At 42.2% G+C, this 14357-nt stretch overlaps 1 long non-coding RNA gene across 4 annotated transcripts; it reads right to left on the bottom strand.

Moving 5' to 3' along the window:
- Window positions 1-1857: 1857 nt before the first annotated feature.
- LOC138987064 (uncharacterized) lies at window positions 1858-5851 on the bottom strand. 4 transcript variants are annotated; one of them, XR_011463527.1, is made up of 5 exons: window positions 5585-5851; window positions 4936-5038; window positions 4458-4567; window positions 3651-3886; window positions 1858-3101 (listed from the first exon to the last, which is right to left on the bottom strand). It is a non-coding gene; the product is annotated as an uncharacterized lncRNA (long non-coding RNA). The 4 variants fall into 4 exon arrangements; XR_011463525.1 differs by having other exon boundaries at window positions 4458-5038; XR_011463526.1 differs by having other exon boundaries at window positions 3651-4567.
- Window positions 5852-14357: the final 8506 nt, after the last annotated feature.

Genomic DNA, 14357 nt, shown 5'->3' with positions numbered 1-14357 from the left:
TGAGGTGGTCAAAGTACTGGAGTTAGCGATATAACTTCTGGCTAAAGACTAGCATGGGGACACTCTTTCTGCCCCCTTCTGATGTCTACATCACAAGCTTACACTATCTACTTCATACTTTTATAAAACTGTATTACACAAGCACTCTGAGTGATTAGGCTTCATCACTGGCGCAGAATTGAATTCCTCTCCTCTGGAGGCCAAGAATCCCCAATTCTTTCCATGCTCAACAACATTTCTCCTTGCGGTACACAGGTCTGACACAGGAAAGTGCTACCTTACAACCTGAACCCAATATTTCCCATGACCCATGCTCTAGAAAACTCTGACTTGGGCCAGAATCAATTTATTTCCTGAAACCCACATTTCCTATGTCATTTACGACAGAAAGTATGACTCAGGCCAGAGCTAATTTAACACCCAGACCCAACATTTTCCATGGTCCTTGTGGCACAGAAGTTTGACTCAGGACAGAAGTAACTCATGCTCCTGACCCAACATTTCGCATGCTCCTTGCAGAGAAGTCTGACTCAGGAAAGAGCCTATTTAACACCTGGACCTAACATTTCCCATGATCCTTGCTTTAGTGAAGTATGACTCAGGCCAGAGCTGACTTACTACCCCAACCTAACATTTGCAATCCGCTATGTGGCACAGATGTTTGAATCAGGCCAGAGAATCTTTACTACCCAGACCCAACATTTCCCATGACCCTTGCTTTAGAGAAGTCTGACTCAGGCCAGAGCCACCTTAGGCCTGGAACCCCACATTTTCTATGCCATTCATGATACACAAGTCTGACACATGCCAGAGCAAACTCACCACCCGGACCCAGCATTCCCCATGCCGGTGGGAAAAGGGAAGTCTGACTCAAATTAGAGCCATTTGACGTTCAGGATCCAACATTTCTATGGCCCTGTGTAACACAAACGTCTGACTCAGGCTAGAGCAAACTTTTCCCCAGACCCAATATTTACCATGACCTTCTTGTGACACAGAGTCTAACTCAGGCCAGTGCCATCTTACCACCCACACCCAACTTTCCCCAAGCACCATAGTACACAGAATTCTGACAACAATCGCCATGTCCACAAGCTACCAATGCCACTCTGGGCCTTCTTTAGGACTTTCACAAGGCACTTGGGTTGTGTGAGCTTTGAAGGAAGTAGAGTCTGGCAGGTATCTCAGTAGAACATACCAAGAATAGCTGCTGACTTTCAGCTGTCTCTTTATGGCAAACAGGGACATCTCAACAGGAGAGCTGAGCTCAACCAAGTACAGTCAACCTCAATGGGCACCTCCCAGGAGACCCTCAGAATACTCTTCTAGGCCACAGTATAGGAGGGGCAGTGGCCACGTTTCCTGAGCTGTTTTTAACAGCCTAAGGCAGTGCCCAGACTGAAGCAGGAACACAAGAACTTGTCTAGCAGTGACATCTAATAGTCTGAGGAATGCTGTAAAGAAGGGTAAAGCCCCCGTTATAAAAGTCTCACCTGTGCCTGAAGGCAATGTAGTCTCATGTCTCACTCAAGGATGTGCATTTCTATCATTGGTCTTCATGCTTTGCCGATCCCAGGCAGGGACAAGTATGTGGAAGGGGAAGAAAACACTTTTTGGATACAGGAAGCTTCTCGTATTTTTCACACCACAGTGCTTTGTCCTTAATCATTATGAGCAGCTGCATCCAGTGCTGCTCTGCCCTACCCTCTGCCCACCTGCAACCCGCAGGCCTCAGAAGGAGAGACCACGGTCTATATGCCATTCCATCTTTCCTGATCAGAGACTCCTGCCCTCGTGTGACCCAGTAACCTCTATAAGCCTCTCTGAAAGAAGAGACAATCAAACTGGCTGGCCAATCAGCCATGAAATCCATTTATTTCAACATGTATTCTCCCCAATTTGGGGAACATTTACCTTACCCGTTATTTCTACTACAGTAAAAACACACTGTGTCACCCCCAGATAACGATGTTGACTGGAAATGAAGTGGAGATGGAGGTGTGGGAACCACTGACTTTTGAAGCAAGAAAATATTACTTAAGAAGGCTTCTCACAGCTTCATAAATAACATCACCAGATATGGGGCCAGCTAAACCCAGCTGTAACACCCATCTACACCATATGTGGGGGGAGGAGCTCTGTTACCATGGCAATGTAATGATCCATTCTATACAACGAATGTCCCCTGCAAAATAGAGCTTTATCTATTTCTTACAAAGAGTACTCAAATCACAGGATTTGAGAAGATTAAGAAATAAACCAATGAAAAGAACTGAGGATAGTTCTTGCTTCTATTAGCCTTCGTATCAGTGGTGGTTGTGGTGGATTTCTTAATAGCATCAGCACCAGCAAAAGCACTATCATGGCCACCATCATCATCGTCATTTCCAGTAGGCTAACATGCCACTCCAAATGACTGCTGGTATCCTGATGAATCTAGTTTCTGCACATAACAGGAAAGCAGTATAAAAAAGAAAGATACCCCATTGCAAAATAATCGCCTTCAGATGCCAAATATTTCCCATTTCTCTGTCACCCACAGAAATCAGGGGCAAGCATGAGCTTGACACAGATAACTTAGATTGAAGACCTTAGATTGAAGACATTACCATTCCCACCCGAGAGAAAACATTCATTATTTGAACTTGATACAGGTAACTTGATAAATTCATTCATTGATACGGATAACTTGACACAGATAACTTGATACATTCATCGATTGAGCTTGATAAATATAATTTAGATTGAAGACCTTAGACTGAAGACATTACCATTCCCACCTGAGAGAAAACATTCATCAAATATATGCCTCAGGAGGCTAAGTGACTATGCAGGGCTAGGGAACAGCACCAGGAATAGCACAGAGGAGCCAGGTCACATCTGACCTGTACTGAGTAGCGTCCACTTGTCTTGCTCAAGACTGTCAGTTCTTGAGACTGCCGCCAATGGGCAAAACACTCTTTGCGAGTGCTCTGCCTTGTGACTGCTTCCTAAGAAGACAATAGTCAGCAGAAGTACGCATGAAAAAATTCACTGAGGCCCTTCCCCCTCCAAAGAAGAGATTCAGGATGACTGGGATGCAATGGGCAGCCAGTACAAGCCTGTGTGGAAAGGAGAGAAGGGGCCACGGTTAGTGTTAAGTTTCACAACTCTTTTGTCTAGCAGATGAGCCGGGCTTGGTCACCATCATGTCTCATGGTGACTGAACACAGGTTAGGAGAAACCTTTCTCTCAGTATTATACATTTCAGTCTGTCACCGCATGAGGAATCCACAATGACACCCATCATCCAAGGATTTAAAGTAATTTAACCCATTAAAAGTGTAAAAGAAAAGAGGATGAATGTCAATGTGCTGGGAAAAGGCCACACACTCTAGTTTCCCACCAAAAAGGAAATGTGTAATTTGAACATCGGTGGGTGAAATTCAGGACTTGTGATGCCAGCTTCTGACTCAAACTTGTACCACTAATAAACCAGAGGAACCAGAGCTGTCTGTTGAGACCGAAGGTTAGAAGGCTCTTTGAGTACATTTCTACTGAACATTTTCTCCTCCCACTTCAGTTGAGCAAATGACCTCGCCTGAATGTTGATAAATTAATCAACACAGAGAAAAGAAATAACTTAATATACAAAGAGGAAGAGTAGAAACCTTTCTGTCACTGCCAGGTAACAGTCACCCTCTGGCCAGCAGAGGGTTCACACCCTGGAAACTCTTCACAGGTGCAGGTGTGAAGCCATGTCAGCCGCCACATGAGGTGTCTAAGTTGACCAGTGCAGAATGTCACTCTCAGTAAGGAAAAGCCGAGTCCAGGGCTGCCTCTTGCTTTACAGCAGGACTAAAGACTTGTGGTTTCCAATAAGATGCTTCAGTAACTCCTGAGGTAACTTGAGGGACCAGAGAAAGGAAACAAGCGTGTAAATGAAATGATGCCAAAGTGTAAAGAGCTGGGGCAGGAAAAGGAAACGGTGGCAAGAAAAGGAGTTGAACCTAATACCATCCCTTTCTGCTCCAGCAGGTGGATTCACAAAGTGGGGGACAATATTCCTTGAGCACCAACTGTACCCGAAGTACTTAATAAAGGTTATCACACTGGATTCTCACAACATCCAAGACAGCATGCTAGAGATCCCATTGTGCAAAAGAGGGGGGAGTCAAGCTCAAATGTGATACTAAGAGAGAGCTGAGAGACTTTCAGATTCAGATACTGGAGGCTTTTTGTGTACGAAACACTTAGTATAATCCCAGCAATGTCTGCAAGGAAACACACAGCCAAGAATTACTTGAAGGGTGAAAATTTGAAGAAGTATTGATTCCTGACTTGACAATCACTTCTATTATATTCCCAGGAACCTTATCACATGTAAAAGGGGTCTGGGAATCCACCACTGACCACCACCCGCTTGGTCCACAGGTTCCATTTTAGACTTTTTCATAGACAGAAATATTTTCAATTACCTTCAGATCCATATTGTCATATTTGGGAAAATGGCACCCAGGCAGCACAAATTCCTCATTCATGTGGTTTATTTTCAACAGGCCAAGCCAGTCTATCTCTCTGCTGCCAGCTAGTACATGTATTTCCAAGCAGAATAAAAAGAGAGATCAACCCTTTGATGGTAAACCATCAAAATCATGTGATTTTGAAAACTGACATTCTAAAAGTCAATGTGTCTGCAACACAGGCAACAATGAACAGAGGATCATGATTAAGGACTGGAAAAAGATACCACTGTCTTATTTAAGGAACTGATTCAATTAACAGCTTCCACCACAGAATTAGCAAACCATGTCCAGGGAGAGACCTCGACACTGTTTTCTTAGGGACCCAGGAAAAGCATTTCAGCACCATCTTCAGTTATGCTACAGGTGACAGGAAACAAATCTTACCCTCTGCCCAGCATATTTGGCCCACATAACATAAGTTTGATCTTACGTGTCTAGTGGATCAGGCCAGTTGGTTCCAAATCCACTCTTCACTTGACAGTCCCCTAGGCTGACCAGCACTGGACTTTTCCATCACACGTCCTAGAGGAGACCTGCAAGAAGACTGCCTGTGGGTAGACAGACTAGCACAACTGCAGGAAAATCAAGTAACTTGAAAATTCATATAGGTGGGTGTCTGGGGCAAACACACCGTTTCCCTTATGTAGAGAAGCTTCCAAAAACATTGAGCTCTGGAACCCAATCATGCTACATCTTCCCATGATCAAGTAGGCCAAATGTTATGAAAGGTAACATAAGACAGAGACTGATCTTCAGAGATATGGCTGCCTCTTGAAAATGAACCACTGGTTCATCCTGCTTTAACCAAATATCACAGAGTAATTATGGAACATTACAGTGAAAGGCCATGACACTTGAAGAAGGACAGTCTCAGAGAACACCTTTTACTTTTTCTTTTCTCAGAGCTTGGGCCAGTGGACAGTTTGACATCAGTCGCTGCTGTTAAACAAGGGTTAAAAAACCAATCAGAAAATTTTTTCCTTATTTATGCAAAAAAGATAATGGAAAACTTTTACAGAAAACTTATGAAACAGCCCTGGACCTACATGTAACTGGGTTAAATGACACCAAACACTTACATTTTCGGCAGAAGATCCCAAACTCCATTAATCGCAGAGGTAGTCAGATGAAATGCATTCAGTGTCATAACACATCAAAGACAAAGTCATATGATTAATTCTGCATTTAAAAATCAACACTATGCCCCAATGTTTATTCTCAAGGATGTTTATGAAGAAGGAACAATACCAGAATATAAACAAAATTACTCTATCAAACAAGAAATTATAATACAAAATAAAGCATAATCAGAAGTGAAGTTCATTTCCTCTCAATTGAAATTTGCACAAAACTATTTAAAGAAATACTAGGGTGCCCCAGGGACACAATTTACTGAATGCAGTGGGATGAACATGTAAAATGAAAATGTTAAGAGCATCCAGTCTTGGCTGACAAGAGGGGCTCATGCACATCCACAGTGACTGTGCACATTCGAGCACCCAGCCGGTCCATTCAATTCAGAATATGCCCACTGAAAATACGTTTATTTGAAGAGTATTTGTGAAACACGACGAAGATCGCAGTTAAGCAAAGTCAAATGATTTCAACGCCCTAAAAAGGCCCACTCCATTATAATGTATAATGAAAACAAAAGGAGAACGCTGGGTGCATGATATCCTTCTCAGTTTGAAAGAAAGCAACAGCCCAAGAGAAGGCTCTTCTCTTATTTGTAACCTTCAAACATCACCAAGTATTTTAAGGGCCATTTGTGCTTGAACAGAACGATCTTAAACACACACAAAATGCAAAACTGCTTTCAAAGGTGACTGAAGACCATGTCCAGGGTCTGTGAACAAGCCCCAAGCCGATCAAGCGGTCTGTGTACTCAATTTTCTCGTTAACATTCTCAGGATTTGTGTTCCATTTTAAGGCAAAACCACGAAGGAGACTAATCTGAAAGTTAACAAAGAAATGATATTAAACTTAAAGCCAAGTTGTTAAATGAAACACAGAACACCAAGGCAGCCAAGGTCTGTCAGCTTTCGAAATAGCGCCCGAATGCCCTCAGAGACTTACTTTCTCCTTTCACGTGGAAAATAACAGAAACACTCTCAATGGTTAAGAAATGGTTAAGAAAGTTACCTAGGACTGTTACTTTATCACCATGCATGTCTCTGGGCAAATACACCCTCCTTTCTAGAGACTGTATCATGCTAGCTGCACCAAGAGTCTACTTTCTCTGATTATTTTTCTACTTACCATTCATGTACATAATCCATATCTTTGGCTATTTGGGGACGTTTGTGTTTCCATATGAATTGTGAAATTTTTTGTTCTAGTTCTGTGTGTGTGTGTGTGTGCCTGCACGTGTGGAAGCCCTGACGCACACACACTTACAAAATTCATTCACATTCTCAACTTTACATAATGTGTGCAAACCTCCTAAAAAGATGTCTCCCATATTAGATCCACTCATGAATGGAATGCAAGTACCTGTTTCCCTGCATTTTTAATGTTAGATTTTTCAATCATCATTGTACATTTTATAGGGAAAGGTGCATCTTAATTTCTTTGATTTGAATGTGTCACATAATATCCGGGGGCAGACTGAATAACATTTGAATGAAAATTATACCGGATATCCACTGCACTTCTGTAACTAGCCATTCTGTGGGTTGTCTTTTCACCTTGTTTATACTTTCCTTTGCTGTTCAAAAGCTTTTAGGTTTAATCAGGTCCCACTTGTTTACCTTTGTTTTTATCTCCATGACTCTAGGAGGTGGGTCATAGAGGATCTTGCTTTGATTTATGTCATCAAGTGTTCTGCCTATATTTCCCTCTAGGAGTTTTATTGCTTTTGGCCTTACATTTAGGTCTTAAATCCATGTTGAGTTTACCTTTGTGTATTGTATTAGGAACTGTGCTGATTTCATTCTTTTACATTTAGCTGTCCAGTTTTCTGAGCACCATTTATTGAAGAGACTGTCTTTGCCCCATTGTATATTCTTGCCTCCTATCTCAAAAATAAGTTACCTATAGGTGCATGGGCTTATTGCTGGGCTTTCTATCTTGTTCCATTGGTCTATGTTTCTGTTTTTGTGCCAGTACCATACTGTCTTGATGACTGTAGCTTTGTAGTATAACCTGAAGTCAGGAAGCGTGATTCCTCCAGCTCCATTCTTCTTTCTCAAGACTCTTTTGGCTATTTGGGGACGTTTGTGTTTCCATATGAATTGTGAAATTTTTTGTTCTAGTTCTGTGAAAAATGCCACTGGTAATTTGATAGGGATTGCATTAAATCTGCAGATTGCATTTGGTAGTATTTTCGCAATATTGAGTCTTCCTACCCAGGAACACGGAATATCTCTCCATCTGTCCATCTCATCTTCGATTTTTTTCACTAGAGTCTTATAGTTTTTATCTATAGTTCTTTCATCTCCTAAGGTAAGTTTATTCCTAGATATTTATTTTTTTGTTGCAATGGTGAATGGGATTTATTCCTTAATTGCACTTTTTGATTTTTCATTGTTAGTATATAGAAATGTAGGTGATTTCTGTGTATTGATTTTGTATCCTGCAACATTGCTAAATTCACTGATTAGCTCTAGTAATTTTCTCATACTATCTTTAGGGTTTTCTATGTACAGTATCATATCATCTGCAAACAGTGAGAGCTTTACTTCTTCTTTTCTGATCTGGATTCCTTTTATTTCTTTTTCTTCTCTGATTGCTGTAGCTAGGACTTCCAGAACTATGTTGAATAATAGTGGTGAAAGTGGACACCCATGTCTACTTCCTGATCTTAGGAGGAATGCTTTCCATTTTTCACCATTGAGAAGAATGTTTGCTATAGGCTTGTCAAATATGGCCTTTCCTATGTTGAGCTTGGTTGCTTCTATGTCCTTCTTGTTCCTTCTATGTCATCCTTTCTTGAAGAGTTTTAATCATAAATAGGTGCTGAATTTTTCAAAAGCTTTTTCTGCATCTATTGAGATAATCATATGGTTTTAATCTTTCAATTTGTTAATACGGTATATCAATTGATTGATTTCCATATAATGAAGAATCCTTGCATCCATGGAATAAACGCAACTTGATCATGGTGTATGAGCTTTTTGATGTGTTGCTGAATTCTTTTTGCTAAAAGTTTGTTGAGGATTTTTGCATGTATGTTCATCAGTGATATTGGCCTGTAATTTTCTTTTTGTGTGTTTGTCTTTGTCTGGTTTCTGTATCAGGGTGATGGTGGCCTTGTGGAATGAATTTAGAAGTGTTCCTTCCTCTGCAAATGTTTGAAAGACTTTTAGAAGGATAGGCATTAGCTCTTCTCTAAATGTTTGATAGAATTCTCCTGTGAAACCATCTGGTCCTGGGATTTTGTTTTTTGGGAGTTTTTTTTTTTTTTTTCACAGCTTCAATTTTAGTGCTTGTAATTGGGTTGTTCATAATTTCTATTTCTTACTGGTTCTGTCTTGGCAGATTGAACTTTTCTAAGAATCTGTCCATTTCTTCCAGGTTATCTATTTTATTGCCATATAGTTGTTCATAATAGTTTCTTATAATCCTTTGTATTTCTGCATTGTCTGTTGTAACCTCTCCTTTTTCACTTCTAACTTTGTTGCTTTGATTCTTCTCTCTTTTTTTCTTGATGAGACTGGCTCAGAGTTTTCTTCCAAAAGGAAGAAAGAATTCAACCTTCTTCAAGGGAAGATTTCAACTTTCCTTGAAGCCTGAAAAAAGGAGACCTCAAACACAATAACTTAAAAAGAAGTGAAAAGGCAGAGAAATACTGCACAAGTGGTGGAACAAACTAGAAACACAGAAGTCAAAATAATTGAAGAGGAAATAGGAAAATTACCTGAAAAAGAATTCAGAATAATGTTTGTAAAGATGATCAAAAGCCTTGAAAACAAAATGGAGAAAATGCAAGAATCAATTAACAAAGACCTAGAAGAATTAAAGAAGAAGCATACAGAGACAAAAAATCAAAATTATTGAAATCAAAAATACTCTAGAAAGAATCAATAGCAGAATACCTGAGGCAGAAGAATGGATCAGTGAGCTGGAAGATCAAACTGTGGAAATAACTTCAGAAGAGAAGAATAAAGTAAAACGATTAAAAAGAAATGAGGACAGTGTCAGAGACCTCTGGGACCATATCAAACACACCAACATTCGAACTACAGGCTTCCCAGAAGAAGAGGAAAACAAATGGTACGACAAAGTTTTTGAAGAGATTATAGTTGAAAACTTCCCCAACATGAAAAAGGAAATAGCCGTTAAGTCCAAGAGGCAGAAAGAGTCCCATACAGGATAAACTTTCATGACTATCCCTGTGACTGAAAGTTTTGGTAATAAAACACTTGTAGGGTTCCTGATGTAGTTCGTGGAATTCACCAGCAGATGGCACTGCTCCACTACCTTTTCGAGTTAAATGACACTGTACACCCTCCCATTGACAGCGACTATCCCCACTCCCTTCCTATGCACCAAGTCCTCTCTTATCTACCCTCTCTTGTCCATATCACAATTAGTTGTGGACAGCTAATTGTCCCTTCCTCTGAGTGCCTTGGAAATACATCTTTCCCTGGAATTTCTGCTGTCTTTCAAGAAATTCACCAATGGATGCCATTGCTCCACTAAGTTCTCCAGTTATACAAGATTTCATACATTCCATTGATATCTACTACCCACTCCATTCCTGTGTCCCAGGATCTCTTTTCTTTCTTTTCTTTCCTTTAACAAAATGGCAGTTTTTGAGTGTTTTCCCATGTCGTGAAGGCCGTGGCAACACTTCTTTCTCATGGCTTTCTGTTGTAGTTCAAGGCATCCACCATCAGACTGTGCTACTCTAGCCGGTATCAAGTTATACAAGTCTCTACATGTTCCCATTGACATCTACTCCCACCACTCCTTTCCTGTGCCACCACCTCTCTTCCCTTAACACTACGGGGTGTGCTTGGGTGATTGTCCATGCCAATGAGTAAGTGAAAGTCACTCAGTCATGTCTGACTCTGCAACTCCATGGACTTTACAGTCCATGCAATTCTCCAGGCCAGAATACTTGAGTGGGTAGCGGTTCCCTTCTGCAGTGGATCTTTCCCAACCCAGGGATCGAACCCAGGTGTCCCACATTGCAGGGCAGATTCTTTACCAGCTGAGCCACAAGGGAAGCCCCCGTGGCAATGAAGGTCTTGGCAACACATCCTTCCAATGGCTTTCTGTTGTAGTTCAAGGAAACTACCACCAGGTGGCGCTGCTCCACTTGGTTTTCAAGTTATGTGAAACCCTATAGGTTCTCATTGACATCTATTTCCCCCACTTCCTTCTTCCCCAATACCTCTTTTCTTTTTCTTTTCCTTGCTCTTAACAAAACAGGCTGTGCCTGAGTGACTGTCCACATCAATGAAGGTCTTGGCTATACATCTTCCCAAACGTTCTCTGCTGCAGGTGGAGGAGTCCAACAGCCTATGACATGCTCCACTAGGCTATCCACTGATACCAGGCTCTACACCCTCACATGGACATCTATTCTACCCACTCCCTTCCTGTGCCCCAAGACCTTTTTCCCTTTTTTATCTTGCCCTTAAAAAATTGTCTGTGCATGGTTGTTTCCCTGTCTCTGAAAGACGTGGCAACACAACACCTCTACGGCTTTATTATATACTAGAAGCATTCCACCAGCAAATGATGCTGTTCCACTAGGTTCTCAAGTTATACTATGCTCTACACTCTCCCACTGACATGTACTACCCCACACTTTTCTGTGCTCCAAGACCTCTCCTATCTTTCTTTTCTTGTCCATATCAAATCTGGCTGTGGACGGGTGATTGTTCTTGTTGCTGAAGGCCTTAGAAACACATCTTCCCCTCGGGCTTTTGCTGTCTTTCAAGGAACTCACCAGTAGGTGGTGTAACTCCACCAATTTTTCGAGTCATAAAAAGTTCTACACACTCCCATTGACATCTACTACCACACTCCCTTCTTGTGAAACAACGTGTCCCTTCTCTTTCTTTTCTTTCCCTGAAGAAAACTGGCTGTGCTTGGGTGATTGCCCATGTCTTTGAAGGACTTGGCAACACATCTTTCCTATGGCTTTCTGCTGTAGTTCAAGGAATTCACCAGCAGATGGCGATCCTTTAACAGGTTTTCAAGTTACGCGAGCCTCTACACTTTCCCAGTGACATATACTTCTGCCACTCCCACCCTGTGCCCTGATACTGCTCTTCTTTTTCTTTCCTTTCCTTTAACACAACTGGCTGTGCTTGGGTGACTGCCCATGTCAATGAAGGCCTTGGCAACACATCTTCTAAAATGCTTTCTGCTGCAATTCAAGGAATCCACCAATAGACGAGGCTGCTCCATTAGGTTTTCTCTACAGCCTCACATTGACATCTTGTCTACCCACTCCCTTACTTTGCCCCAAGACCTCTTTTCTCTTTCTTTTCTTGTCCTTATCAAAGCTGGCTGTGAACGGGTGATTATCCTTATCATTGAATATCTTGGCAAGACATCTTCCACAGAGGTTTCTGCAGTCGTTCAAGAAATCCACTGATAGATAGAGCTGCTCCACTAAATTTAAGAGCTATACAAGTTTCTACACTCTCCTCTTGACATTTACTACTGACTCCCTTCCTGTGCCCCAAGATGTCCCTTCTCTTTCTTTTCTTTCTCTTAACAAAACTGGCTTTGCTTGGGTGACTGTCATCATCGCTGAAGACCTTGACAGCTCAAAACACACCCTTGGCTCTCTGATATATACTAAGAAATCCAACAGCATATGGCTCTGGTCCACAGGTTTTCCAGTTATATGATGCCCTACATCCTCACATTGACATCTAGTCTACACACTCCCTTCTTGTACCCAAAGACCTCTTTTCTCTTGCCCTTAACATAAGGCGTTTAAAGGTGACTGTTCCTGTCGGTGAAGTACTTAGCAAAACAGTATACCCATGTCCTTCTGATGTACTTCAAGGAGTCCACCAGCACATGGTGCTGCTCCCCTAGAGTTTTGAGTTATACAAGGCTCTACGGACTCACATCGACATCTACTCCCCTCACTCACTTCCTGTGTGCCAAGACCTCTCTTCTCTTTCCTCTCTTCCCTTTAACAAAACTGGCTGTGCTTTGATGACTGTCTATGTGAATGAAGGCCTTGGCGACACATCTCACTCGGGGCTTGCTACTGTAGTTCAAAGAATCTACCCATAGATGGCGCTGCTCTACTAGGTTTTCCGCTGATAGGCTCAAACCTGGGTCGGGAAGATGCCCTGGAGAAGGAAATGGCAACCCACTCCAGTATTCTTGCCTGGAAAATTCCATGGATGGAGGAGCCTGGTAGGCTACAGTCCATGGGGTTGCAAAGAGTCAGACACGACTGAGCAACTTAACTTTCTTCTCTTTTCTTTTCTCCCACTTCTTTCCTGTGCCCAACATGTATCTTCCCTTTCTTCTCTTGTGCTTATCAAAACTGTCCATGCTGGATGGCTGTCCCAGTGGCTGAAGGTCTTGGTAACACAGCAACCACAAGATTTTCTGCTGTAGTTTGAGAAATCCACCAGCAGACTGCACTGGTCAACTAAGCTTTGGGGTCATAGGAGGCTCAACCAACCACCTCACACTGACATCTACCCCATCCACTCCCTTCTGTGCACCAAGACCTCTGTTCTCTTTCTTCCCTTGCTTCTATCAAAACTGGCTGTGCACAGATGACTGTCCTTGTCGCTGAATGCCTTAGCAACACAATACTCTTGTCTTTGTGGTGTAGTTCAAGGTACCAGCAGATGATGCTGCTACTCTAGGTTCTCGAGTTATATGCAGCTCTACAGCCTCACATTGACATCTACTCCCCGTCAATCTCTTTCTGCGACCCAAGACTACTCTTCTCTTTCTTCCTTGCACATAACAAATCTAGCTGTGGTTGGGTGACTGTCCATGTCGCTGGAGGCCTAGGCAAAACATCTCTCCCTGGACTTTCTGATAGACTTCAAGGAAACCACCCATACATAGTATTGTTCCATTCAGTCACTTCAGTTCAGTTCAGTCACTCAGTCATGTCCGACTCTTTGCGACCCCATGAATCGCAGCACACCAGGCCTCCCTGTCCATCACCAACTCCCGGAGTTCACTGAGACTCACGTCCATCGAGTCAGTGATGCCATCCAGCCATCTCATCCTCTGTCGTCCCCTTCTCCTCCTGCCCCCAATCCCTCCCAGCATCAGAGTCTTTTCCAATGAGTCAACTCTTCGCATCAGGTGGCCAAAGTACTGGAGTTTCTGCTTTAGCATCATTCCTTCCAAAGAAATCCCAGGGCTGATCTCCTTCAGAATGGACTGGTTGGATCTCCTTGCAGTCCAAGGACTCTCAAGAGTCTTCTCTAACACCACAGTTCAAAAGCATCAATTCTTCGGCGCTCAGCCTTCTTCACAGTCCAACTCTCACATCCATACATGACCACAGGAAAAACCATAGCCTTGACTAGCCGGACCTTTGTTGGCAAAGTAATGTCTCTGCTTTTGAATATGCTATCTAGGTTGGACATAACTTTCCTTCCAAGGAGTAAGCGTCTTTTAATTTCATGGCTGCAGTCACCATCTGCAGTGATTTTGGAGCCCCCAAAAATAAAGTCTGACACTGTTTCCCCATCTATTTCCCATGAAGTGATGGGGCCGGATGCCATGATCTTCGTTTTCTGAATGTTGAGCTTTAAGCCAACTTTTTCACTCTCCTCTTTCACTTTCATCAAGAGGCTTTTGAGTTCCTCTTCACTTTCTGCTATAAGGATGGTGTCATCTGCATATCTGAGGTTATTGATATTTCTCCCAGCAATCTTGATTCCAGCTTGTGTTTCT

Source organism: Bos mutus, unplaced genomic scaffold (genome assembly GCF_027580195.1).
Source record: "Bos mutus isolate GX-2022 unplaced genomic scaffold, NWIPB_WYAK_1.1 CTG567, whole genome shotgun sequence".
Taxonomy (NCBI): Eukaryota; Metazoa; Chordata; class Mammalia; order Artiodactyla; family Bovidae; genus Bos; species Bos mutus.
Note: the sequence above shows the minus strand (reverse complement) of the source record. Positions and strands in the feature narration are given on the sequence as shown.